Source organism: Phyllopteryx taeniolatus, chromosome 4 (assembly GCF_024500385.1).
Source record: "Phyllopteryx taeniolatus isolate TA_2022b chromosome 4, UOR_Ptae_1.2, whole genome shotgun sequence".
NCBI lineage: Eukaryota > Metazoa > Chordata > Actinopteri > Syngnathiformes > Syngnathidae > Phyllopteryx > Phyllopteryx taeniolatus.
The window spans coordinates 11414198-11442027 of NC_084505.1; the positions used below are offsets into that span (position 1 = coordinate 11414198).

General features: G+C 40.5%; 1 protein-coding gene across 2 annotated transcripts in view; it reads right to left on the minus strand.

Annotated features, from left to right (window-relative positions):
* The window catches only part of add3a (adducin 3 (gamma) a), a 116565-nt gene that overhangs the window by 68933 nt on the left and 19802 nt on the right, over positions 1-27830 (minus strand). The window contains exon 1 of one of the 2 annotated variants that reach the window (XM_061769423.1): positions 7969-8125. The exons of the other annotated variant lie outside the window; for it this stretch is intronic. The gene's annotated coding sequence lies outside the window, so the exon portion shown is untranslated. Of the gene's footprint in view, positions 1-7968; positions 8126-27830 lie in introns of those variants that run through there. 2 annotated transcript variants of the gene reach the window in all.

Genomic DNA, 27830 nt, shown 5'->3' on the forward strand with positions numbered 1-27830 from the left:
TATATAAAGCATCAAATATTGTGTTGTTCATCAATACTTAGCAATATTTATAATTTCTGATGTGCCTGTGGATAAAAAAGTGAAGATTGTGGCCAAAATGTAAGTGTGCAGTACATACAGCGCTAGGTAGTTCAAATGAATGAGTCAGCGACACGCTTTGAAAATGTCCGCACTCTCCGTTTTAATCTTGCCCACGTCCTCTCTCTTTAGCAACCTGCTTCTTCCTTAACCATTAGGCTCTCTTTTTATGGTTTAATTAATGTTATAAAGTACAATGTACTGTATGAACAGCATCAAACGCCTATACAGGTTCGCTGCTGAGGGTGTCCGTATGGCCAATTGCTCAATATGCGGGGTAAGTCGGCAATGGTCCGATCCACTTGGGTTCCATGGCATGGCGCAGTGTGCGGCAGGCCTTAATAATTCAATTGTAGTTGTCAGTGCTTTTCTGTCTTCCACCAAAGAATAATAATGCGAGATCCGACTTTCTGTCTACACACAATGAGACATACTGAAAACACTGCTACTGCAGAAGATTAAAAAACAACACGCCCAAATGACTGGAAGGCTTCATAATATAATCTAAAATAATATTCAATATTTGCTGATAAATAAACAAATAAACAGTTGGCTTTTCGCAACGTACGTTTTTTTCCTTGAAGCAGCTAGTGTTACTTGCACAGGAATATGTTCTGCTCTAGTAGATAATTGTTCTTGTTGTATCTCCCAATTTACAGTAAGGATGTGAAAAAGTGACAGCGTGAACGTGAGTCTTGAGTGGTTGAGAGTATACAATTAACCTACCCTGCATGTTTTTTGGGATGTGGGAGGAAACCGAGTACCCAGAGAAAACCCACACAGGCACGGGGAGAACATGCAAACTCCACATAGGCGGGGCCGGGATTTGAACCCCGGTCCTCAGAACTGTGAGGCAGATGTGCTAACCAGTCGACCACCGTACCGCCCTGTATATTATTGCGTTATACTATTCCACATTGTGAAGTGGCCATGCTGCATGTGTAGAGAGCTCTCTTTGCAGTGATTAGTAAAAGCAGGTTACTGTAAGGTGTGAAAACCTTCCAACCCCCGCTAAGAGAATACTTTATTGGGGCCATGGCCTACTGAATGTTAAGCGGAACTTGAGTGACCTCAGTCTAGACACAGGTTTGATGGAAGTCTCTGTCATGGCTGCACAATAAATCTCTGGAATTGCTTGTCAGGACAAATAGAGAGACCTATTTAAGAGAGTTGGACAAATAACCACCTTGGTCGGCTCCCACCATGTTTAAGAGGTACAACCCCAGTTCCAATGAAGTTGGGACGTTGTGTTAAACATAAATAAAAACAGAATACAATGATTTGCAAATCATATTCAACCTATATTAAATTGAATACACTACAAAGACAAGATATTTAATGTTCAAACTGATAAACTTTATTGTTTTTAGCAAATAATCGTTACCTTAGAAATTTATGGCTGCAACACGTTCCAAAAAAGCTGGGACAGGGGAATGTTTACCCCTGTGTTACATCACCTTTTCTTTTAACAACATTCAATCAACGTTTGGGAACTGAGGACACTAATTGTTGAAGCTTTGTAGGTGGAATTCTTTCCCAATCAATTCTTTCCCAATCTTGCTTGATGTACAGCTTAAGCTGTTCAACAGTCCGGGGTCTCCGTTGTCGTATTTTATGCTTCATAATGCGCCACACATTTTCAATGGGAGACAGGTCTGGACTGCAGGCAGGCCAGTCTAGTACCCGCACTCTTTTACTACGAAGCCAAGCTGTTATAACACGTGCAGAATGTGGTTTGGCATTGTCTAGCTGAAATGAGCAGCCCCATACCATCACAGATGTTGGCTTTTGAACTTTGCATCCATAACAGTCCGGATGGTTCTTTTCCTCTTCGGCCCGGAGGACACGACGTCCACAATTTCAAAAAACAACTTGAAATGTGGACTCGTCGGACCACAAAACACTTTTCCACTTTGCATCAGTCCATCTTAGATGAGCTCGGGCCGTTTCTGACTGTTGTTGATAAATGGCTTTTGCTTTGCATAGACAAGTTTCAAGTTGCACTTACAGATGTAGCGCCGAACTGTATTTACTGACATTGGTTTTCTGAAGTGTTCCTGAGCCCATGTGGCGATATCCTTTACACATTGATGTCGGTTTTTGATGCAGTACCGCCTGAGGGATTGAAGGTCACGGGCACTCAATGTTGGTTTTCGGCCTTGCCGCTTACATGGAGTGATTTCTCCAGATTCTCTGAACCTTTTGATGATATTATGATAAATTCCTTGCAATTGTACGTTGAGGAACATTGTCCTTAAACTGTTTGACTATTTTCTCATGCACTTGTTCATAAAGAGATGAACCTCGCCGCATCTTTGCTTGTGAATGACTGAGCAATTCAGGGAAGCTGCTTTTATACCCAGTCATGGCACCCACCTGTTCCCAATTAGCCTGTTCACCGATGGGATGTTCCAAACAGGTGTTTGATGAGCATTCCTCAACTTTCTCAGTCTTTTTTGCCACCTGTCCCAGCTTTTCTGGAACGTGTTGCAGCCATAAAATTCGAAGTTAATGATTATTTGCTAAAAACAATCAGGTGTATCTGTTTGAACATTAAATGTCTTGTCTTTGTAGTGTATTCAATTAAATATAGGTTGAACATGATTTGCAAATCATTGTATTCTGTTTTTATTTATGTTTAACACAACGTCCCAACTTCATTGGAATTGGGGTTGTACTTTAGTGGACTATGGCCAACCACGGTGTGCTGTACCACAAAGTAATCCTGATGTACAATTCTATCAACTGAGCATTCCCATTTTGTGTGCAACTGTGGATTATTATCAAATTAAAGTTAATAAACGTCTGCTTCATAAACCTTTTATTAACACAAAGCAGCTTTTGTTTGCATCTGTGGGTTTTTTAACCTGCCTTCTCAGCACCGTCATTAGCTGCACATTAAAATAAGTCGATCCATTTCACTGCACATGTCTTAGCAGTGGGGAACGCCCAGCCCACTGGCAGGACTGTTGTTTATAATTCTCATCTCCTAGGTTCTGTTTTTTTGTGACGAAACCAGCTGCACAGGAAATGGCAACAGAGTGAGAAAACAGAGATGACCCGTTCATTCTCATTGTATCATTTCTTGCTTTATTCACATCAAACTGGGCATATTCAGTCCATATGGCTTCAATTTATTTCTCTGTGCTTCCAGTTGTTTCACCAACAAATCTGAAATTTATATTTGACTGTGTCTCGTTGAACTATCAGGAAGCATTTTCCAGCTAAGGTTGGGCGATAGACAGGGTTACACCTGGATGGGTCACCAGTCAAAAGGCACAATCTCAGGGCACATACTGTATAGAATATCAACAGACAATAATTAACTCTCATATTCACACCAATGGACAATTAGAGAACTCAATTAACTTAGCATGCATGTTTTTGGAGTGTGGGAGTAAACCAGAGTACAAGGAGAAATCCCATGCAATCACAGGGAGAACATGTAAACTCCACACAGAAAGAGACCTAGCTAAGATTGGGAACCAGAACATTTGACTGTGAGGTACACCTGCTAACCAAACATTCTACTGTGCTGATGCCAAGAACTTGCAAGGATAACCAGAAGAGACAGTATATGCACCTGGTTTTTGAATGCAAAACATAAAATCAGCGACTGTACACACACTTGAAATATTGTAAATTGTAAATCTAAACAACCAAAATTCATTTTTATGCCTGTAAAAACCCCACGGAATCTATTTAAAAACACTAAGACGACAGTGATATGTCTATCTAACAGCAAACCTCCCTTGGTGTACAATTTGGGGTGGTAATCACAACAAGATTTGACATTTTGTTGTTGCAGAGGGGATAAAAAATGCTGAAAGACAACTACCGTACTACTCTTGGAGACACCAAATACGGTAGTAGCAATAATTCAAATTTGAAATCTGAAACTGTATTTCGGTTTATTGGTAAACTGTTTCATCCCTACATCAAAGGCTACTTGTAATAATTTCATTCAGTCTAATACTCTTTTCAAGTCAGACAATTTCCCATCACATGTTTCTGCTGAGGTGATTTATAACCTCAATTTTCCAGTATTTAACCAGAGAGAGAGACAATCCTAGAAAACATTATCTGCTCAAGACGATATTTTTGGTCATAGCCAACCTTCCAAACCCTAACCGGCTCCAGAACTGGTTTCTCTATCCCAAACTCTGTTGCAATTCCATTGATGGGCAGTTTGGGACTTTTAACTGGAGGTCTCTGCTTTTAAAACTCTACTCACAAATCTACCTCCGGAAGAGAGGTACCACTACCTCATAAATAACTTATTCAACTTATTATAACAGGTTATACTGCAGTTCAGAAGTGGAGATGATGTACTGTGAAACAGGAAGGTTGTGTGCTTAATCTTATTACATGTACAGCCAAGTTAAGAGGAACTAGATCCGGTGTGTAAAAAAAAAAAAAAAAAGAGTGGAAGAAAAAAGTCGCAATCAAACCTTATTAAACTTCTCACAGATCTGATTTGATTACAAATTTCTATTCAAAGTGTTGGTTTTATTTCACCCAACAAACCATAACCCACGATGGGTAAAGGCTGTGTCAGGGGTTGAGGTTTAGCACCTGTGTGGCGTCATTCAGACATTTCAATCTATATTTTACATGCCTTGATATAATATGACCTAACATTACACAGTATTTCCTTGAGATTCCTTTCCACAAACATTACATGACTGAATTTCATAAAACACTGCACTTGTATTTCAGTAAATGGGAAACCAAAGACTAATTTGTCTACAGAAATCCAACTCTGTGCAACCTCAGCAATAATAAAACAAAGTGACCTTGACTTTGAGAAAAGAAACTTGATCACAGTGAGTTGGGGGCCCTGTGTTCAAACTGCATGAAAGCTAAGAGGGTTAGTTCTTCTGTCAAAGCCCACATGTAAGCCCCGCTTAGCCCTTTTCAATAATGGTAGTTTCAGTGATCATTCTGGACAAGTTCCCAAAATGTCACCAGTTTTTTATTTTTTTTTATTTCCGATGGTCACAAAGGGGGATGGTAAATTTATGCTCATGCGTCTCCAGGAGATTGCTGGGCCAGACTTCTCAACCACTTTGATGTGAAAGTATTTAGCGGGGTCATTTCCACAATCAACAGGTCTGCAACCCTCGAAAAGCTTATTTATATGTTTATTCTTTGTTTTGGGAATAATCTTTGGTTTGAATCAAGATGACTAAATATATAATACTGTATAACACGTGATCTGAATATTCTGTTTGGAGTTATAAAAAAAGATTGGGGGAATAAAAGGATTAGGAGCTGATTGATGGCAGTCCGGTGCTGCTAGCTCACCACAGTTGAGGATGTCGTGCATATTTGGTCTTAATATAATATTAGAAAAAGAAAAATGCTCTGCTTGTTATTTAATTCAATAATTATTCATTCATTAAACTGGTCTTGAAAAATGAAACTGGTTTAGTTTTCAGTTTCTAGCATTAGCAGCTAGCTTTGTTGCACGAGCGATCATGCAAATAGGTTAACAGCGGGCCGACCAACATTGGTTTATCTGTCCCGTACAGTGGTGAATGGTCGGTGTGGTATTCTCAAGAATCAGTCTTGTATTTATTTTATTGTTCCCTATTTACAACTCAGCACATAGAGCTAGTATGCAGTATCTATTTGACATGATGCTACATTGCTTGACATACTCTATTTACTTGGTGTTCAGACTGAGACACCATAGTTGGATAATTCTACTAATTAGAATCCTTTAAGCGGTATTTCAATTTACACTTAGTTCGTGTTCCTCATCACTGAGAGAACCAGATCGCACATATGCTTGTACTGTATGCAAGGAGAGATGTCAGAGGGAAACATCTCTTGAGGTGGAGGAAGTGGGACGGTATGTGACTTGCTCAAAGACACCTCGACGGTAGCCAGACAGCAGACTAGCATCTCTCCAACAACTAGTGGCCTTCCAGATAATCTACTGCCACTTCTTTGACAGTCCTGTTGATTTCAAAACATTGTTTTGGAGGGATGTCGTGTCTCATGCAGATGAGCCACTGCTAACCCAGCCACCTTCTACTGAGGGGAATGCCAAAGCGAGTACTGTTTTGTGTTACCATGACAACCAGGAAAGAAGAAGTTCCGAGCACCGAATTTTACTTCTCAGGAAAAAAAAGTTAATGTGAAGTGCACCCAAGCCCACAAAAAGACAGATTGATTTGATTTTATTTTAATTTGGGGAGGTAGTAAATTATATATTTAATCACATGTCAAATAGTGTGAGGATCTGAGAATGTGGCGCATGCAGCGGACACATTGCCAAACAGAAATAACACCCCCACCGAACCAGGGGTGAAACTGTGGCGGTCATATGAAGAACATAAATCTGTAAAAACTAAAAATCCATACAGCTTTCTTACAAACATGTTTTCCAAAATATGCCGCAAACAAAAACATTCCTTCTTTATGTAAAAGTCACACTTGATAGGTAGGCAGGCACACCAAATATTTGTATTCAAGTAATTATAAAGGCAGTTTTTCATAATACTGTATGTCCCTTCAACAGCAAGCACAGCTTTTTTTTTGCGTGCGAATGCATTCGTCTGAAGTGTTTTGACTTTAGAAAAAAGCAATTAAACCAAATTGATTATGTGTGTGCAATAGCAAGAAGAAGGCTTCTCACGACTAAAGGCCTTTTTATACTCCCGCGCTTGTGCGGCTGATAGCGCCCGCGTTGCATCACGTGACCGACGTATTTGGCCGCACGGCCGCTAAGCGTCACTTGACACGCACACGGCACAAATTGTCACCGCGCGCAGATCATCTCTCGTGATTAGTTCGTTTTAGTCACATGCTGTGATGAGGTACTCCGCTTTCCCCTTGGTTCCACATACCACCGACGGCGCCACCTTCTTGATTGATTTTGCAGTATAATTAAACGTATCATCTGGTCATCTCAGTCCATTTGTTCTAGCAGACACTGTTCCACGCTCGCCATTGTTGTTTTGCTCCATGTTCCGGAAAGGAAAGTAAAAACGGCTACCGGAAATGGCCAAAAAATGCAGAGGAAACTCCACGCTGTAGTGTCCTAGCCAATATCAGCCGTAGCGACACCCCCGACTTGGAGGAGAACTGCAGCACATTTTCAAAGCAGCGCGCGTGGGTTGCGCTCAAGTATAAAGGCAAACTGGGATACGCGGGATAGCTGCAGTGCGTCAGCGCGGTCACCGCCCGCACGAGTATAAAGAAGCCTTAAGGTGATGAATTACAGAGACCAAAAGGCATTGATGAAAGCACTTGTGTTTATCACACCACATCACACTAGGAGGAAGCAACTTAAAAATCCTGAACTTCTGACACACGCGTGATATGAATAGGGGAACACGGGTAATGGCTCATCTCTTATCAATGGGGTCCAGATGCAAAAGCCCAGCCCCCATCAGCAAACTACAAACACGTGTGACCTCCCCTACACGCAATCAGCATCCACTGGCGAAGCATGCTGACACCTCTCGTGCACACAAAAAGCAATCTCGGGCCCATTCACATCTTCCCATTCTATTCTTCCATGTAGTAAAAAAAAAAAAAAAAAAAGTCCCATGAAAGGAGGGTAGAGGGGCCTCTGCTATTTTATTTAGCGTGCTGGAACACTTGAAGCAGCCAAAATGGAATGTCCACCCTCTTTTCTTTTCAAGCTCTCGACTGAATCTCAAGCTTTAGATCTTTTTAAATCTTAAAATCATGCATGCAGTTCATAGTTCCCTGGCACTGGCAGCTCTGGGAACATCACAACTGCACAGTCAATACGAATGGAGGACAGTGAGATAACAACCCTGTTGGTGGAGAACACTGTGCTCATTATGTCTATCACAGAACACAAACTAGGCTACTATCAGCTACAGTTGTGAAGAAAGAAGTCCAACAAACCTGTTGGTTACACAGCCAGTTTGTTACTCAGTAGCTCTGAATCTTCCTCTTGGAGCAGAAGGATGTGATCCACCTGCACTGCAGTAAGTCCGGTCCCAGCACTGCTCCTCAGTCTCTCTCTAGCACGCCTCTCTCATTCTGGCCCAGCATAGTCAAACTGCGCTCCCGCTGCCCTCCTTCTTTTATGCTCCTCCCATCTCTGCCTCTCCCTCTCTCTCACTCTCCCCCTTTCCCCGGTGCTCTTCTGTCCTAGTGGTAACAATCTGCTTTAGCTAGTTCTATGCTGAGCAAAGACACGGTTTATTTGCTGGAGAGACCTCGCCAGCATGGTGTGAATTCACTGGGCGGTTGTGGTAACGTGGTGGGGGTTATGGGAGGTTTAGGAGGATATGCGGGTAGAAGGACAAGGAAAAAACGATGAATGTTAAATGTTCTATGACGGTTTAGGTAAAGTACAGAGTAAAAATAGTACTGCTTAAAAATTGTCCAACGGGACACTGCAGAAACCACTTTCCATTGAACACATCAGTGATGCCGGTAACGCATTACTTTTGTTACACCCAAAAACCGCCATTTTGAGTAAAAAGCAAGATAACACACTACTTTTTCCGGGAAAGTAATTAGACTACAGTTGCTTCTTCGAACCAACAATAGTTACTTTTGCATCATCAACGCCTCTCACCAAACACTAATTTGTAGCTGGTGAATTGACCAAAGAGCAGTCCAGACGTGTAGAAGGACAGTGACGGGTGCAGTACCATAAAAGATTGATTGTTGTTACTTTTTTTATTTACACATTAAGAATACAGTTTTACTGGCGTCTTAAACGGGCAATACATTGTGGGTTAATTATTAATTCCTTGTGTGTTGTTTGGACATACTTGGCAAATAAAGATGATTCTGATTCTGATACCGAAATGCGCGGTCATGGAGGGTAAGGACTGACTCACTGAAGGACTTACAAAACTTAGATTCAATATTTACAATAAAAAGTGAAGTCCAGACTGTGAGCTGGTTTAACACGCTGCACGGCTGACGTTACGTAGGAAGAAAAAAACGTTTTCTTGCTCTTCGCATCAAAATTACTGTGGTGGGAGCAATGGTGTGTGTGTGTGTGTGTGTGTGTCACTCACTTTCACATTTACGTACACGCACGCACCAATGCACGCACACACACATACACAGTTGCCTTCATGGACCAAATTCGGCAGTGAGAATGGTGTGCTTGTTTACTTACTGTACTGTGTTGGCATGTCAAGTCTCCACTAAATTACTCATTTAACGTGGCTTCAACTACACTAATATTTAAGTTATTGGTTCATGTTGATGACATCATTCTGTAACTTGTGTGGCGTACATTACCAAGTAATGGGTACGGTTAAGCTAATGCCTGCTGAAAGTAACTAAATTAGTTACTTTTGAAATCAAGTCATCAGTAAAGTAAATGAGTTACTTTTAAGCTCAAGTAATCAGTATAGTAACTAAATTACTTTTTCAAGGTAACTGTAGCAACACTGATCAGTAGGAATGAGATCTGCTAGCCAAGAACAACGGACGAGAATGAGGGCCATTTTGGCCACTCATTTGTATGACACCAGCATGTTGGCAAGCAAAAACACAGTTTCTAAACAGGATTCAAAGGGCAAGTTTTTGAAATATTACTCTCAGATTTTTTTTATTCCGTGTGTGTGGTACTGGCACAGTTTGCAAATTATAGTGAATCTACTCTCGAGTCTCTTAATGATTACTTATTAATGCATCTTGAATCCAAGCATTTTTCCCCCTTACGTTTTTTACAAATACAATCTTCCATTATCTTATGAAAGAAGAGAAGGAAGAAATGTATGCATTTGTGATGAAAAGGTTTTCAGTATTGCAAAAATGCCAACAGGAAACAATAGTGAAATAGTCGGCTTGATAGTAGTTTGGAGAGCATACAGAAGGTTTTCCTGTGTACGTAAAATAGCCGTCGACCTCTCAAAGTTGAATGGACATTTTTATAAAACTTGCTCGATGGCTCGCTGGCTGGCAGAGTTGTTTCTGGCAACATTTAATTTTCTTTGTTTGTTATGTGGAACGGTGGCCTACTCGTTTGCACATCTGCCTCACAGTTCTGAGGACCGGGGTTCAAATCCCGGCCCCGCCTGTGTGGAGTTTGCATGTTCTCCCCGTGCCTGCGTGGGCTTTCTTCAGGCACTCCAGTTTCCTCCCACATCCCAAAAACATGCATGGTGGGTTGATTCAAGACTCTAAATTGCCCGTAGGCGACTTGTTCAGGGTGTACCCCGCCTCCTACCCGAGGATAGCTGGGATAGGCTCCAGCAGCCCCTAGTGAGGATAAGCCCTGGTTTCCTCCCACATCCCAAAAACATGCGTGGTAGGTTGATTTAAGACTCTAAATTTCCATATGTGTGAATGTGAGTGTGAATGATTGTTTGTTTGTATGTACCCTGCGATTGGCTGGCAACCAGTTCAGAGTGTACCCCGCCTCCTGCCCGATGATAGCTGGGATAGGCTCCAGGATGCCCGCGACCCTTGTGAGGATAAGCGGCTCAAAAAATGGATGGATGGATGGATGGATGAAGATGTCAAAGAACAACCTGACATTTAAATTAACCATTTGTTGTTATGGTAATTTGTGTTGTTTGTGCACTCGTAAACCTCAAATCCATTTTTAATTGCCACTTTTCTTAACATGTCAGCTGGTGGGCAAGAAACCTTGGCATTACTGCTGAATACCATGGAAACAAACCCGACAGTATTTATTGGGGCGGCAGAAAATACGAGTGAGCCAGCTGAGCCCGAATCAATTCACAATCAATTATTCAAACACCAGCAGAGGGATTATGAGGAGACACAGTTCAGCACAGCTACTGTACCCTGGTATAAGTCCTCAATTGGCAGGCATTCCCTACTTACACTCATTCTGCGTGCAGTGACTATTGGTCCTTGTTTTTCGAATTAATCCCTTGTTAGGACTGTAAAATATAGTTTTCTGGGAAATCTGTTGTGTCATGTCTCTATGTACGCAATGTTTCATCAAAATAACATCAGCTGAGGCTGTAGAATTTTCTGTCTTTGGGTCTGCGAAGATAAACAAATGGGATGGCCAAGTTTGAGCAAGTATGGGACTTCTGCTTGCCAAGCAAAAATGCACAACTAAGCAAAGTGCACAAATGCATCCATCTTTATGCAGCCCCCTTACTCTCTCATGTGCATCATTTAATTTTAAAGATGCTACCATGTATGCAGCAAAATACTTTTTTGTAAATGACCACAGTCTCCCTGAAGAAGCACATACCTGTCCCTAAATAAATTTGCACCTCTCAGGCACCGTAGTAAAAGCTGGAAGCCTGGTCTAACATTAGAATGTTTGCGGCAAATGTGCAGAAGGTCAAAGCCCTCTCTGCGGGTTAAAAAAGGTGTGTGTGCATCTAGATTATTTATGACCACCTAGTTCTTTTCTGCATGCCTACTTTGAGGAGAGGAAGAGCGGAGTGTTAGTGTATTTTTAAATCGGCAGATGGAGATAGTGTATTTTTAAATCGGCAGATGGAGATACTCTGCCATTATAAGTACCTCGAATTCATGCCATGTAAGACGACCATGTAAATACATTTGATCTGCACTATACAAAAATTCAATAACAAATCATAACATTGAGTTGCAACCATCCTTCGATAAATAGCGCATGACATTAAATGGCTGAACAACAAGATGAAATGTATTTGCAGGCAAAATGGTGATCTATTTTACAATCACATTCTTTATGAGAACAGCAACTGCAGACCTGACTTTGATAATGGAAACCTCCTGCTGAACAACTACAACTGCAATCATGTGAATAAAAGTTTTGCAATTGCGGAAAAACAAATACCTGGACATGGATTTTGAGACTGCAATGTAGGGCTACTGATGTATTGTGCGCAACTTGGCGTTTTACATTTAAAATTTCAGGACCTATCTACATTGGGAGGTGTTAAATATATTTTAGAAGTTATCATTTATTTGCTTAGCTTGCATTAGTATTATGGACGATTTTGAGAAAGGAAGATGTCTCGCCTTCAAGAAGATGACTCAGCAGGAATCATCCGATGGAAGGGCGCCTTGACCAAGGACGTGGCAGGTGTTGGTCCCATGTTTTCACCTTGAAACCCTACCCTTAGTGTGTTGTGTCTTGTAGCTTAGTACGTTATGTCTTGTAAACTTAAAAACCTCCCTATTTCAAATAAATACAGGAGCGACGGGAGAGATTGTTTAGAGCGTGATGAGAGGCTGTAATCTGAACAATCTCCCATACGCCCTCCTCATGAGAAAAAGAAACGAGCGTCTTCATTCCTTTTGTGTCTATTTTTTATAATGTTGGGTAAGATAAATCCGACATTAAATTGGTCCTTCAAGCCGGATGTCAATACACCCGAGGATTCCAGTTGTGGAGCCGACATCCAGTTAAGAGACCGTGGCCACGGCAATTGAGACCCTTTCCGGGACTGGTCTTCGTTCTCCTCAACTGGGATCTGAAGGTTGACGACAATCCACAGGATTGAAGACGACTTTGGTGAGTTACATTTTTAATTTTTTTTGGAAAAAGGACGGCGGAGTCCGACAAATTCCGCGAGGACGGCGGAGTCCTGTACGTACTTAAATTCTGTGTTTAATAAACCCTGTGAATACTAGTCAAGGGCGGGTAAAATAAAGAAACCAGGAAAGTTTCGTGGCGTCGTAGTTACATTCCGTATAGGACGGCGGAGTCCTCTAACGAGCTGTTGACAGACGTAGTTAAATTCCGTATAGGACGGCGGAGTCCTCTGATGAGCCAGTGTGAATGAAAACTGTTTGAATGAGAGTGTAAATGGGAAATGGGAAACCACTAGGTTTTTCATTCCATACCAAAACAGTGGGAAAGTAAACGGTGGACTTTTGTGGATGCAAAGGCAAGAATTCTCCACTCGAAAGAGTTGAAGTGAGAATTACCACAGAAAGTAAATTTTAATCACCGTCCTACTGAAAAGAAACAGTGTTCTAGACTACCCTAGGTAGTATTACACTGAACCAAATTCTTTCAAATGGGGAAAGGAAGTAGTAAAATAAAAAACGGGGATACACTGCAGTGTAAAGGTTGGAAGTTCATTAAATTAAATTTAAAAAAAAAACAGGATCCTGATCAAATTTAATATTTAGAGACAGGGATAACTGAACACGGCTTTAATGGTTGGTTAAATACACAAAAGATAGCCGTGTTGCAGGAATCAAATTATATAAAATAAAAGAGAATACGGACAAACTACCGCATGACTAAGCCAGCCTGCTTCCCAACTCAACAAATCCTCTTGTGTAATCAGGATATGAAAAAAGTTACGACATGCGACACCTGATAAAATTACTGTAGATTATCTGTACTCAGACAATGAAGCAAAAGTCGCAGGCAGGAATTATTTTACCAGACAAATTAAAGGAACTGTAAAAAATACAAGTGTCCCACACATTTCATTGTGCAAAGATTATGAGTCACAGTGGAAACATTTCGGAACATTAGTAAAACAAGGACAGGAGACAGATGATTGGCAGCAAATAGAAAACAAACTGGAATACAGTGCATCAACTGGCCTAATTAGGAAGGCGATGTTTTGGACAATACAGGGTGATGAAGGGAAACACATGCATCGTGTTTGATTAGACCAAATAATCCTCACTGAAATTGATGAAGAAATATTTAAAAAAGTTCCCAAAAAATTATGGTCCACAGGAGCATTTGATGTCGGCCTTATTAAAGGGGCTTTACCAGTACAAATTAGACCCAAAACAGAATATAGACCAGGGATTCGTCAATATCCATTAAAAACAGATGCACATGAAGGAATCAAACCGGTAATTGAAGCACTAATTAAGGCAGGAGTTATAGTGGAGTGTCCAGAATCACCATGTAACACACCCATTTCTCCCTGTAAAAAAGGCCCCACCTTTAGTGGGTTGGAGACTTACAGGCAGTAAATACTGCAGTAATACAGAGAGCAGCATGCGTACCAGATCCACAAACATTGTTAAATTCATTAAGACCAGACGCTACTGTGTTTACAGTAGTGGACATAAGTAATGCATTCTTTTCTGTACCAATAGAAAAGAACAGTCAATTTTGGTTTGCATTTACATTTGAGGGCAAAAAATATACATTTACTAGATTACCGCAAGGTTACTGTGAAGGTCCAACCATTTATTTTACATAGAATTAAGTCAAAGTGAGGGAAAGAAGTACTGTTTGGTTATCATAGATGCATTTTCTAAATGGATCGAATTATTCCCAACAAAATCACCTGATGCTCTGACGTTGGCAAAAGCACTATATAAAGACATCATTCCAAGATATGGCATACCTGAAACCATTTACAGTGATAATGGGACTCATTTTGTAAATCAAATAATCAATAAAATAGGAACCATGTTCCACATCAATTTGAAAAACCATTGTGCTTACCACCCTCAGAGTACAGGTCTAGTGGAAAGAATGAATGGGACAAGAAAAAATAGACTGAAAAAATGTATGGAAGAGACAGGAAGGTCATGGACACAGTGTCTTGACCTCGTTAAAATGTACATCAACATTACAAGCACCACAGGTTTAACAACTTACGAAACATTGTTTGGAAGACCTTATAGACTTCCGTTGTTTAAACAAAAATGGGAACTTGATGACGAAACAAACTTAGCTGATTACATGAGAAAGTTGTTAGAGTAACAAAATGATTTAAAAGTATCTGCTGAAAGTAAACATGTTTCCCAGCAGGAAACCAAGTTGGTTGGACCGGGAGACTGGGTCCTAATTCGAAGCATCAAAAAGAACCACTGGCATTCACCAAAGTGGGAAGGACTGTATCAAGTGTTATTGACAACTCCAACAGCCCTAAAATAGCAGAAAGAAATACATGGGTTCATTTAACACACTGTAAAAGAGTCATTTCAGCTGAGTACTCAAATAGGGAAGGTGAGCAAAAGTCTGATAACGGAGCGGGTGCAGATGTATAGATTCTGAAAATGCTTGCTGGTCAGTGAAGAAAAAAAGACACCAACCCGTTTAGTGAGAACTCAGCAGAATGGCACACCCACGTTGGTTAAGAGATTCGAAAAGTTGTTACGTAGCAACTTTGGCTACTATGGTGTTGGTTTTGTTTATGTGGTACATGGGACGTCCCACCCTAAATGATAAAACCAATTTTTTAGATAGAAAATCTCCTACCAACTGGACCAATATGACGAACCCAATAATAAAAAATTTTGAATCATTAACTCGTATCAAAAGGAGTACAGCTGATGATCAGAACTGTGGGCATGGCCTCCAAACGCGGTAAAACGGTTTAATATTTTGTACCCCCCAAAATCAAACTGCTTTAATCATAATTCCATATGCGGCTCCCACCAATGATGCTCAAGAGAATGGGCAGAATTGGGGATTTGGATATGACTGGTATGCAACTATAGGCTTTGGATGGGAACACCTCATTGGTGAAACAGATTATGATTGGTCCAGTTGGTCACAAAAAACAGCAAAAGAACATAGCAAGAAGTTTAACATAAGCAAAACGGCCCATAGTTTAATATTGAAATACAAATCAAGTCACCCAGTGTGTCTGATGATGAGCTTGTGGGCATATTCTGGCGGAAAAGATCCCCACTTCCAAGTAGAATTGTGTTATGGGAACCGTGTTAAACCAGAAATGCCATTGAAAACTTCAAAGAAAGGTGGACAAATTTTAATGGTTAACAACATAACTACTGATGATTGGTTCCTTGTTGTCACAGGAGTTTCAGGACAAAATAACAATTGGTTACTATTGATGGAACAAGCAGCAAATGTAACGAGAAAAGATTGTGTGGTTTGCATGGGTCCCAGGCCTTTGTTGCGCATAGTTCCGGCACAATTATCACAAGATTGTATTATTCCATTAATGAACGCTACCGTACCAACTGAGAGGTGTAAATCATGGGATCCTATATATCCCGTAACAAAAGCAGATAAACACAAACCAATGTTTTCTACTTTAGTAGCACCGAATAATTTTACTTGTATAAACATGATTAGTAAAGGCAAAAAATTAGGACCACAGAACGACACACAGTGTAAAGTAACCTTAAAAGTTGGACCAAAGTTTATGCCAGTATCACGGAGCGACATCTGGTGGTGGTGCGGAGATGATAGACTGTTTGATAGATTACCTAAAGATATATCTGGATTGTGCGCTATTATCACTTTGATATTGCATGTGTCAGTATACCCTATGCCTGTTCAAGATTTAATGGAAAGGGCACCAATGTTTTTGTCTAATCTAGAACATAGACAAAAAAGAGATTTATCCTGGCAGAGGCAAAACAATCTCAACAATCTCCCATACGCCCTCCTCATGAGAAAAAGAAACAAGCGTCTTCATTCCTTTTGTGTCTATTTTTTATAATGTTGGGTAAGATAAATCCAACAGGAGGAATGTATGTATGCGTGTGTATCCGCTGCTCGGTGTTTTTTTGCGCGTTGATGCTTTGATCACGCGCCGGGAAAATCCATCGAACCGCCGTATTGATCCAAGGATTCAGAGTTTTCTTGTCGATCAAGTAGCCTACACATGCATGCTACAAATCTCCAACAACATCTCCTGAAATTTACAGTTGACAAATGACCATCAAAATGATCAGAGGGACACAACACGTCGCCTCTGGCTTGCTTGTGACATAACTCAGAGTGGCATGGCTTATAGAGTTTCTGTTACCTCCGGCCGTTAATTTCATAAAATTTATGAATTACAGATGCCTCTTTGTTGACTATGTAACATATCCGGTATTTGCTGATTCTCGTCTCTTAAATTGTTTTATAGGTTCTTTGTGCCACATTCTGTAATTTACTTCGAAATGTATTATGAATGATGGATGGACGATTAACGTGACTATTGTTTTGGGTTTCTGTAATTAACAACCTTTCCAATGATACCAACCTTTTGACTATCGGATAAACATTAAGAAAGTTATTCAAGTTTTGGATCAGCCACCTCTGTAACTTCAACCTCCGCGGGACTCAGTATTGGCTGAGATGCGTCCACAGATGTCCTTTTACAGGGAAATAGGGGTGCGGTTTATGCAGATTGGAGTACCGTGAGCACGAGCCCGTCATTTAGAATTCATTCTTATTCATTAACATACACACGGACGGAGGTGCAAAGAAAATTGGCCGGTATGCACGTGCCATTACTCTGACAGTAACTTTTGTATAGACTATGGAGCAAGTTTTTCAGTATTCCACACCAGATCGTGAGGCAGCTCGCTCCCTTGTCACCTTACAACAAGGCAAGCGCAGGGTGTCAGATTACGCGATTGAGTTTCGCATTCTAGCAGCTGGGAGTCAGTGGAATAACAGGGCACTACACGATGCATTCTTTCAAGGACTATCTCCTGCCGTCAAAGATCATTTAGTGCCACTAGACCTGCCGACCGACTTGGACACTCTCATCGCTGTCGCCATAAAGATCAACATAAGGCTTTTGGATCGCAAGCTGGACGGAGATCGGCATAAGGATGCGTCACCACGCACTTGGAGGACGAGTCTCGGTGACCAGCCAAACCAAGGCAGCTCCCCTGTTGCCAGTCTCAGTCTACTGGCTAGCGTCACCACGGATGAACCCATGCAACTGGGCATTCCGTGAGCAACTGTCATGTCAAACTTGCCGGTGCCGGTAACAAGGGCACGGGAGCGGTGAGTCTAAATATCATAAAGGAAGACCCTGCCCAGGTTCTTCAGAAAGTGACACTATGCTCTCCAGATCAAGAGATTCATACTTCTGTATTTATTGACTCTGGTTCTGACGCAAATTTACTCAACTCCCTCCTCGTTAGACATATGCATCTTAGAACGTTTCAAGTAAGACGCCACCGCTACCCTTATGCTGCAGACGGCAGTTTTATGGGCAAGATCACTCACCGCACCCAAACACTCACATTAACATTTCCTGATTCTCACTCGGAACTCATTAGTTTTCATGTTTTTGACACTATGAATTATTATTTATTTTAGGGAACCCTTGGTTCAAATTACATAACCCCCACATTGACTGGTCCTCAGGGCATGTTATGTCATGGGGCAGCAATTGCGCCCAGAACCGTTTCAAGCCTCCATGTAATGTTCAGGGATATGTTACAAATGATATTCCACAGACCCCATCTGGGGATCCTGACTTGTCTCCAGTGCTCACCTGTTACCATGACATTAAAGAAGTTTTTTTCCAAGTCCAAAGCCAAATCCCTTCCACCCTACAGACCTTATGACTGTGCAGTTGACTTGCTGCCTGGAACCACACCTCCACGGGGTGAGGTTGTTCTCTCTTTCAGGGCCAGAACACAAGGCTATGAAGGAGTATGTGGAAGAATCACTGGCAGCTGGGATCATTCGCCCATCTTCATCCCCTGCGGGAGCAGGATTTTTCTTTGTGGACAAGACCCTGCGACGCTGTATCGATTACCAGAGTCTCAAAGAAATAACTGTGAAAAATAGGTACCCTCTTCCTCTCATCTCCACCGCCTTTGAGTTCCTGGAGGGAGCCAGGGTTTTCACCAAACTAGACTTGAGAAATGCGAATCATCTAGTCAGGATAAGGGAGGGGGATGAATGGAAAACAGCATTCAACACACCAACGGGACATTATGAGTATTTGGTAATGCCTTTTGGACTAACGCTCCAGCTGTTTTCCAGAACTTTGTCGATGATGTCTTGCGTGACATGTTGAATGTGTACGTTTCGGTATATTTGGACGATATTTTGATATTCTCCCCGGATGAGGAGACTCACATTAGTCATGTCCGCTCTGTGTTGCAGCAGAGTGAACTATATGTCAAGGCTGAGAAATGTGAGTTCCGCAAGGCGTCTGTTTCTTTTTTGGGTTTCGTGCTGGCTCAAGGTGAAATCAAAATGGACCCTTGCAAAGTTGATGCCATGACTAATTGGCCCACTCCCACGTCACTCAAGGCCGTACAAAGCTTCTTAGGGTTCGCAAATTTCTACAGAAAGTTCATTAGAAATTAATTATTTAATTAGTAATTAGAAATTACTTAAATTAAATTAATTAATAGCTGGGATAGGCTCCAGCACACCTGCGACCCTAGTGAGGAGAAGCGGCTCGGAAAATGGATGGATGGAATTATAGAATTATTTAAGAAATGTAAAAAAAAAATAATAATGTACCGACATTACCAGATAACTAGCAACCCTTTATTGCTCAGTGACTGTTTTTTGTCAATGTCTCAAAAGTGTTCTCTGTCAATTGACTGTCTGTGGTCGTACTAGAGCAGCTCCAACAAATTCCTTGTGTGTTTTTTGCACATACTTGGCAAATAAAGATGATTCTGATTCAGTTCAATAGCCTCGCATGACCTTACCCCGCCACACAGACCCTTTGTGTGGAACCCGCTTTGTCATCAGCTTTTCAGAAACTAAAATCGAACTTTACCTCCGTTCCCATCCTCACTTGGCCAGATCCCAAACAGCAGTTTGTTGTAGAGGTTGATCCGTTGGATCCTGGAATAGGAGCAGTGCTCTCCCAGAAATGCCTCAAGGATGATAAGTTACATCCTTGTGCTTATCTTTCAAAATAACTGACTCCAGGCGAGAGAAGTTACGACATAGGTGACCGTGAACTGCTGGCTGTCCAGGTGGCTTTGGTGGAGTGGAGGCACTGGCTAGAAGTGGCTCAGACCCCGTTTTTAGTATGGACAGATCACAAGAACCTTGAGTATCTTAAGTCTGCTAAAAGATTAAATGCTAGGTAGGCTAGATGGGTTCTATTCTTCACAAGATTTAATTTCACGTTATCCTATCGACCTGGTTTTAAAAATGGTAAGCCAGATGCTTTATCGCGTATTTTCTGCATGGAGAATTCTTTGTCCAACCCTAAAACCATTTTGCCAAAGTCATGTTTTATTTCTGCTTTTGTTTGGGACATTGAAACTGTTGTAAAAGAGGCTCTGAACAACACTCTTAGCCCTGAAGATTGCCCCGAAAACAGACTTTATGTGGTCCCGACCTTAAGGGGAGGAGTTATCCACTGGGCTCACACTAACAGGACTGTATGTCACCCAGGCATTGGCAAAACGCTGTGGTCGAACGGCGCTTTTGGTGGCCTAATGTTAGACGAGATGTTATCATCATATTACGTCAATGCTTGCCAGGTATGCGCTGCTAACAACCTCTCTTTTTGAAACTGTCCCTTTGAATTGGAGTCGTGCATTTTGGGTCCTGTCCTTTGTTCCGTTCATGACAAATGGTGTGTGTTTTCTAGTGGCCAGAGCAGCTTTAAGTCAAACCTCCAATCTTGTCTCTTTGATTGGACTTGGCTCAAATCTGACTCTGATTATCTCTAGTAGAATCTGTAGCCTAGAGGTTCACTTACTTTTTCCACTTTTTTTAACTCGCAGGTCACATATAGACAAACAACCATTCACACTTACGAGCAATTTTAAGGTCTTCAATTAACCTTCCATGAATGTGGGAGGAAACACGAGTACCCGGAGAAAACACATGCAGGCATGGGGAGAACATGCAAACTGTACAAAACCCGGGACCTGAGAACTGTGAGGAAGATATGATTACCAGTCAGCCATTGTGCCGTGCCAATAACTAAATGAAATAAATTTTCAGGCATAATCCTGGTTATATTGTTATTTGTAATTGTGATTTACAATCTTTATGTGAACAGCAACTGCAGACCTGACTTTGATAATGGAAACCTCCTGCAGTACAACTACAACTGTAATCATGTAAATAAAAGTCTTGCATGATAATTGCCCACAAAATATTACAGAGCAACAATACATCGATTGTGATACTGTGATGAAGGGCTACTGCTATATTGTGCAATTTGCAGTTTTACATTTGAAATGAATGACCTTGCAAATGATTGCATGAAAATTGCTAAATATCTTACATACTTTACCGTAAAATGTTGTATTAATAATTGTTATTCCCGGTAATATTGTTAAATTAAAAGGGAATACTTTGATCTCAGTGACTAAAATAATGGAGTGGGGATTACAGTGAGATTGATCCAAGGATTCAGAGTTTTCTTGTCGATCAAGTAGCCTACACATGCATGCTACAAATCTCTACAAATCTACACCCAGTACAGTGGGGATTGCAAGATGATCAGCCTGACAGACATCTTTAAAATAGCTTTCAACAATAGATGGGATTAATATTCGATTCATCGATTGTCAAGAATTTGGTCGATTGTGTGGAATTTACAACTGATTGAAATGGGTGTTCAGAATATTCAGATATATTCTTTCATCAACGAAAACATTATTTACCGCCCCCCTTAGTCAGATGTGATATTTCACAATCCCCAATGACAATGAACAGGATTATTTTTTGTTAAAAAAAAGGGACAGATGGGCATTTTATGTATTAGTTTAATCAAATCAAATCACACAGTTAGTGGTTTTAGTAATTTTTAAATATTTTTTTCCATAGTACACACATTTGCTGGAGTATCCTGAGGCCATTTCCCATTTCAGTGAAAGGATTGGGCATATTCTTACCCTGTGTGCATTAGAGGGAAGGGCGCGGAGTTGATGGGTGGGGGTTAGTCTCTTTAATTCCCATGTTGATCATAACCTTATCTGACAGAGGCAAACCTGGTGCTTGATGTAATGAGTCCATGTCTGGCACAAGGTCAGGAGGAGCTCATTAGGGTCTAAATGCACACTGTGACATGGACCTTAATCAAATTACCACCATGTGATAGCACATTTAGGCTAAAAATAACTTCAGTCTTCAGTCATGCTAGAAGACGTAAACCATCACAAACTAATCCCTGATGTGTTACTGCAAAAAATACACTCACCTCTGAACGTCTGAAAACCTCTGAAAATTGTGCACATTTTTGCAATGTTACATCTATGGGTTTTAAAATTGTGCTATTTGCAGCTCCATAAAATGTTAATTGATCTAATTTTTTTATGTTAATTTTATAATCATTTATTCTCTTCCACAGTCTTGTGTCCTGTCTCTTTCTGTATCTGGGCGGTGTTTGGGTTGCTGGAGGCCGCCTTCATGTCTGGCTGAGAACAGTGGAGACTGTAGGAGAGAGAGCCCACTCCCCACACAGAGCCCACTTCTTCTTCTTCTCTTCCTTTCGGCTTGTCCCGTTAGGGGTCGCCACAGCGCGTCATCCTTTTCCATGAGAGCCTATCTCCTGCATCCTCCTCTCGAACACCAACTGCCATCATGTCTTCCCTCACGACATCCATCAACCTTCTCTTTGGTCTTCCTCTAGCTCTCTTGCCTGGCAGCTCCATCCTCATCATCCTTCTACCAATATACTCACTATTTCTCCTCTGGACGTGTCCAAACCATTGAAGTCTGCTCTCTCTAACTCTGTCTCCAAAGCATCGAACCTTGGCTGTCCCTCTGATGAGCTCATTTCTAATTTTATCCAACCTGGTCACTCCAAGAGCGAACCTCAACATCTTCATTTCCGCCACCTCCAGCTCTGCTTCCTGTTGTCTCTTCAGTGCCACTGTCTCTAATCCATACATCATGGCTGGCCTCACCACCACAAGTACATTCCAAAAATGTTCACATTTATTGACCATTATCTTGTTGCAAATGTTGCAAATCACATGAGCGATCTGAAATCTCCTAACAAAAACGATTACAAGTTCAACAGTATGAATCTTTTTTTTTCATTTACACATGTTCAACTTACAGATTACAGTGATCTATATATCCATCCAGCCATCCATCCATTTCAACACCGCTTATCCTGGTTAGGGTCGCGGGACGCTGGAGCCTATCCCAGCTGACTTCGGGCGAAAGGCGGACAACACCCTGAACTGGTCGCCAGTCAGTCGCAGGGCACATATAGACACAGACAACCATTCGCACTCACATTCACACCGTCACTGAGTGGGAACTGAACCCACGCTGCCCGCACCAAAGTCAGGCGAGTGTACCACTACACCATCAGTGACTCTGATCTATATATGTACAGTTAATAAAACAGCTCTGTTAAGCTCTACAAATAATTTTAAATTTACATTACATTTACAGAAATTTCCGCATCTATCTGGAAATCTTGACACCCTCAACTGACTCAACGCACCATAAATATTTATGTGGCAAATATTCAGAGCGAATAGTTATCCCTCTACCTTGTAAATGTATACATAAAAATACATACAAGTTGTGGCAGTGCATAAAAAGACATAAAAGGATTCCACCAAACCAACCACTTTCGAACTGAAGCTGTTGACTGAAATTTTGCAATAGTCAATGTCTTAAAACTTTTTTATAAGTAGTGCAAGGTTGACACAGCATTTCATATGAAATAGTAGTAGTGTAACGATGCATTCATTATATTGATGTATTCATTTATATTCCTACGATCAAACTGGATCAATCTGTGCTTTGCAAGTTAGCCTTCCGGACATAAATCGATTAAACCGTTTTAAAAGGTAATCAATCGATACTAGGAAATAACGCACTGGATTTACACACAGCAGGCTTTATATGGAGATGTGTATGTGCTGTATTTCCAGGAATAACGCTTGTAATTCCTTTTACTTTGCTTGATTTTTCAATTAGCACACAGCAGTTAGCACTGTCAAGGCTACTTTCTTCTTTGACTCTTTTCTTCTTTGTTTCCTTTTCGACACCCCACATCTAGTTACTCCTTTCCGTAGTGCCCCTAGTGGTTGTATGATATACTACAGCGTGTGTGTTTTTTTAAATGCAGTTTATTTTTTTAATTTTTTTTTTAAGTTTAAGAAGTTCATCTGTCTGGTGGGTGGCAGATGAGGAGGCTAGTGAGAAATTATTATTTAGGATGCTTGTGTGTGTGTGACTTTGAAGCCTTTCAAGCTGGTTAACTTATCTCATTGTTAGCCACTAACAATGATCGCAAAGTACCCTCGAGGGGAATTTCAGGTGAACAAGAGGAGAACCAGCCACAAATGTCAACTACTGGATGCTGTTTCAGGCTCAAGTTTGTACTACAAAGAGCAAGTTTGTTCATTTATTTAGCACTCTATGGGTTATAAACACTAATCCTAAAAGAGTTCCCTCAAGAAAACCTCAAGAGTGCTTTCTTTCTAGCCATTACTATTTAAATGTTTAGAACAAAGATTCTAAAACTTTTGGTCCAGCTAGGGACACCTAACAGTAGAGACATTTTCCCCGAGGACCCCCTCAATTAAACATTTCTTTTCTAGAGGAAAAAATGGCACAACAATACAATCATAGCTGAAATAATATAGATAACAATAAGTTGCTCTTTTACCCTTTGTTTTATTGCAAAAGCAATACAATCAATCAGTCAACTTTTATTAAGCAGACTCATAGCCCATTAGAAAACACATATAGTACACAATAAGACATAAAAGGAAAGCACATCAGGAAATTATATTTAATGACCATACTTATTTTTTACCTTAGTTTTTCTTGTAAGGGAATCCCTTACAAGAAAAAACAAGAATCTTAAGAATTTTCAGGTTTTTTCAGGTATGTATTTCATTGTCACACGGAAATTTTTTTTGGCTAAACAGTTAATGAAAAGATTTCCAGCCGCTGAATCGTTTCGGATAGTATATCCTTCTAAATGAACCAAATTGTCAACCACAATCAGAATCATCGTTATTTGCAGAGTATTTCCAAAAAACACAAGGAATTTGTCTCCGGTAGTTGGAGCCGCTCTAGTACGACAACAGTCAATTGACAGAGAATACTTTTGGGACATAAAGACATTGACAAAAACCAGTCACTGAGCAATAAAGGGTTGCTCGTTATCTGGTAATGCTGGTACATTATTTTTTTTTGACAATTGTGCAAAAAGATGCAGAGTCCTCTAGCAGTTAGAGCAGTTCGAATGACTAATATAGCAATAGTCCGGTGCAATGACCATTGTGCAAAGGGCGCCAAGACTTCAAGAGAGTAGTGCGATAAAACCTATGAAATAGGGTAATTTGTTCCTTAAACTTGGCATCTTTTAGCCTTCAAAAGTACATCAATATCACGTGTGAAATTGTGAGTAGCAGCCAATTTCAGAGTGTAATTTGTGTTTCGTGGTTGTCCGTGTGCCCTCCGGTGGACAGAATTAGCAACAACACTTTTATTTAAATACAAGTGAATGTGTGTTCTCTACACCCTTACAAGACGATTCTGGCCCACAGGACACACATTTGACACCAGTGGTTTATTGTATCCCAGCAGGATTCATTTGTCCAGCACAGGGCATTTTTGCCTATATTACTACTTGGGATTTTTTTTCTTTTTTCTTTTTTTAAAAACAAGTGAATGACATTTGCAATTAGATGGAAGTTTTGCAGTTGATGAAGCTGTAATTTACCAACTTGTACACTAGGCAAGTAGTCAAACAACCAAAACACTAATTGTGCTTTCATCCAATTGTATCACAGAATATACCTGGATGAATACACTAAGCATCTGTGGCATCAAAAAAACCAAACAAATAAAAATAATAATTTCATAAGCACAGGATAAAACAGTTTGCTATATACTGAATGGGAATCAGCTAATGCTAAAGGAAAACAAATCACAAATCAACCAATTTGAATATACAGTACTAAATGCAACTTTTACACATAACAGTACTCTGTGTACACTTTTTTGACCTGTGTCGGGTCACTGATCTACAGAGAGCTGACTTTCTGCTCCTCCTGCTGCATTGTCCTCCCTTGTCACTTTTCTGCTTGTGACACGAGGAGGCACTAATGAAACATCCAACTGAGAAGGGCAGAACTGCGCACTCGCTTACCCAACTGCGTGTATGAATGTGAAAGTTTATTTTAGTGTTTGTGTATTGTGACATAACATTCCCAGCCTTTCATCACACAAAGCTGTTTGTGGTTACTTTGTGATACATGACCCGATGAGCATTCAAGTGGAAAGTAAGTGTGTGAGAGTTATCTAAAAAAAATAAAAAATTGTGCGTCAGTCAAATATGTCCATGTTTATTTTACATTTATGAGAGAATCAAAAAAGTAAACAATATGTCATGTTTGTTTGGATTTGTGGTACAATGTGGCTGCATGTATCGTGACAGCAACTCACAGACAACTAAAACACAAACTTAACAGAGTCTACCAAAGTAAAAAAGCCACATCATAAAACTATACAACTGCAATGACAGAGCTTGAGGATGATTAATTGACAATCATGCATTTTGGCAAAAATATGGACACCTCACAGAAATCAACAGGTGGTGGGTTCACACAGAAAACTAGCAGCAATGTCTCAAGTGTGTGGAAGTATTTGAATAAAAATGAGACCAGTAGCATGGTCACCTGCAAAATATGCAATATATAAAATGTACTATCCTAAAATATAACAAAAGCACAAGTGCTCTGCATCACCACCTTAAAAGGCACCCTCTAACACGACCACGGGCAACCTTTAACCCAGCCCTCGTGTAACAGTGAAAAGACAGACAATATACTTTAGCGTTTGCTTAGTTGACAAAAGCGGTAGTCGACCAAACCTCTTCAGTGTAAAAATGAACAGTTAATGCCGACAAAAACAAATAAAATATCCAACTAGCATTTCTCTCATCTGTCAACCGTCATCAGGCAGATGCTTTATTATGATCTCCCTGCAATATAATTCGCTGCTGCATCCAGGGCAACCTATGCAAACTGAAAATGAAAGAGTTAACCATTCCAAATATGTATCACATTCATGCAAAGTAAAAACAATCACGGTTAGAGTTAGGGTTAGTTTGGGGTGTCGTACCTGCAACAACAGTGGGATTCATAATAACACGCTGCAGACACGCTCGCAATCCTCTTCACTCAGCCAATAACAAATCACAGACACCTTCATGGTCTCATATGGTCTATTTTAATTTCAGAAGCAAAGAAGGCAAAATAAGATCATGGAGCAAACACTAAATATGGTAAGGCTTAAGGCCAAAAAACTTAATTCAAAGTAACGAGAAACATGAAAATACTGACCACTAAGAAACATGACAGGATCAGGAAACACGGGCTATGACAACTGCTGACATTTGGCATACGACAATGAACCGACAAGCACTGAAAGAAACCAGGGAACTAAATACAAACAAATTAACGAGACAACGAGGAACACCTGGACAAGACACAGGTGGATGGAGGGAGCTGATTGGTTGACACAAGGTAGAGAGTTGACGAGAACAGGTGGACACAATAACTCAATGAGTACACAAGACATGAACAACGTGGGACACAAGAAAACATGAAACAAAACTAAACCATCTAAAACTAAAACTCACACAATGACAGTTAATCCACTTTTGATTCTGGTGCAATATATAAATGGAACATAAACAGCTTAGCCAAAGAGCTCAACTATTCACTCAAATGGCAAACATTTTGAATTCACAAACCCTAAAGCGAATTCTTGCTCATAGTAAAACAAACAACATAAATTAGATCTAATCAAATCCTAAATCCCACTTCGACACATTCAAAATCAGCATGTATACAAGGTCATACCAGCAGTTAGTTATTCTTAACAATGAAAATGACATTTTAAGTCATAAAAAAATGCCAGTGCTGTTGTAAAGACATAATTATACATGCATGTACTCTATATTTATCCTCAGCTCCTCCAGTAAGTAAAGAGGATAAGTCCTCTAATGGGTCCAAATACCAATCTATTAACACAACTGTCAACAAAACAAAACAAAACAAAAAGTAAACCGTATGAAAGTGGTGACACATGAGTCATGTCAGCATGTCAAAAGAAGAAATCAGTGAACTAATCTACCAGTGCAGTAAGAAAATACTATACTCATTCCAAGCGCTACATCAAGTAAAATAAACTCTAAACGAGCTTGTAA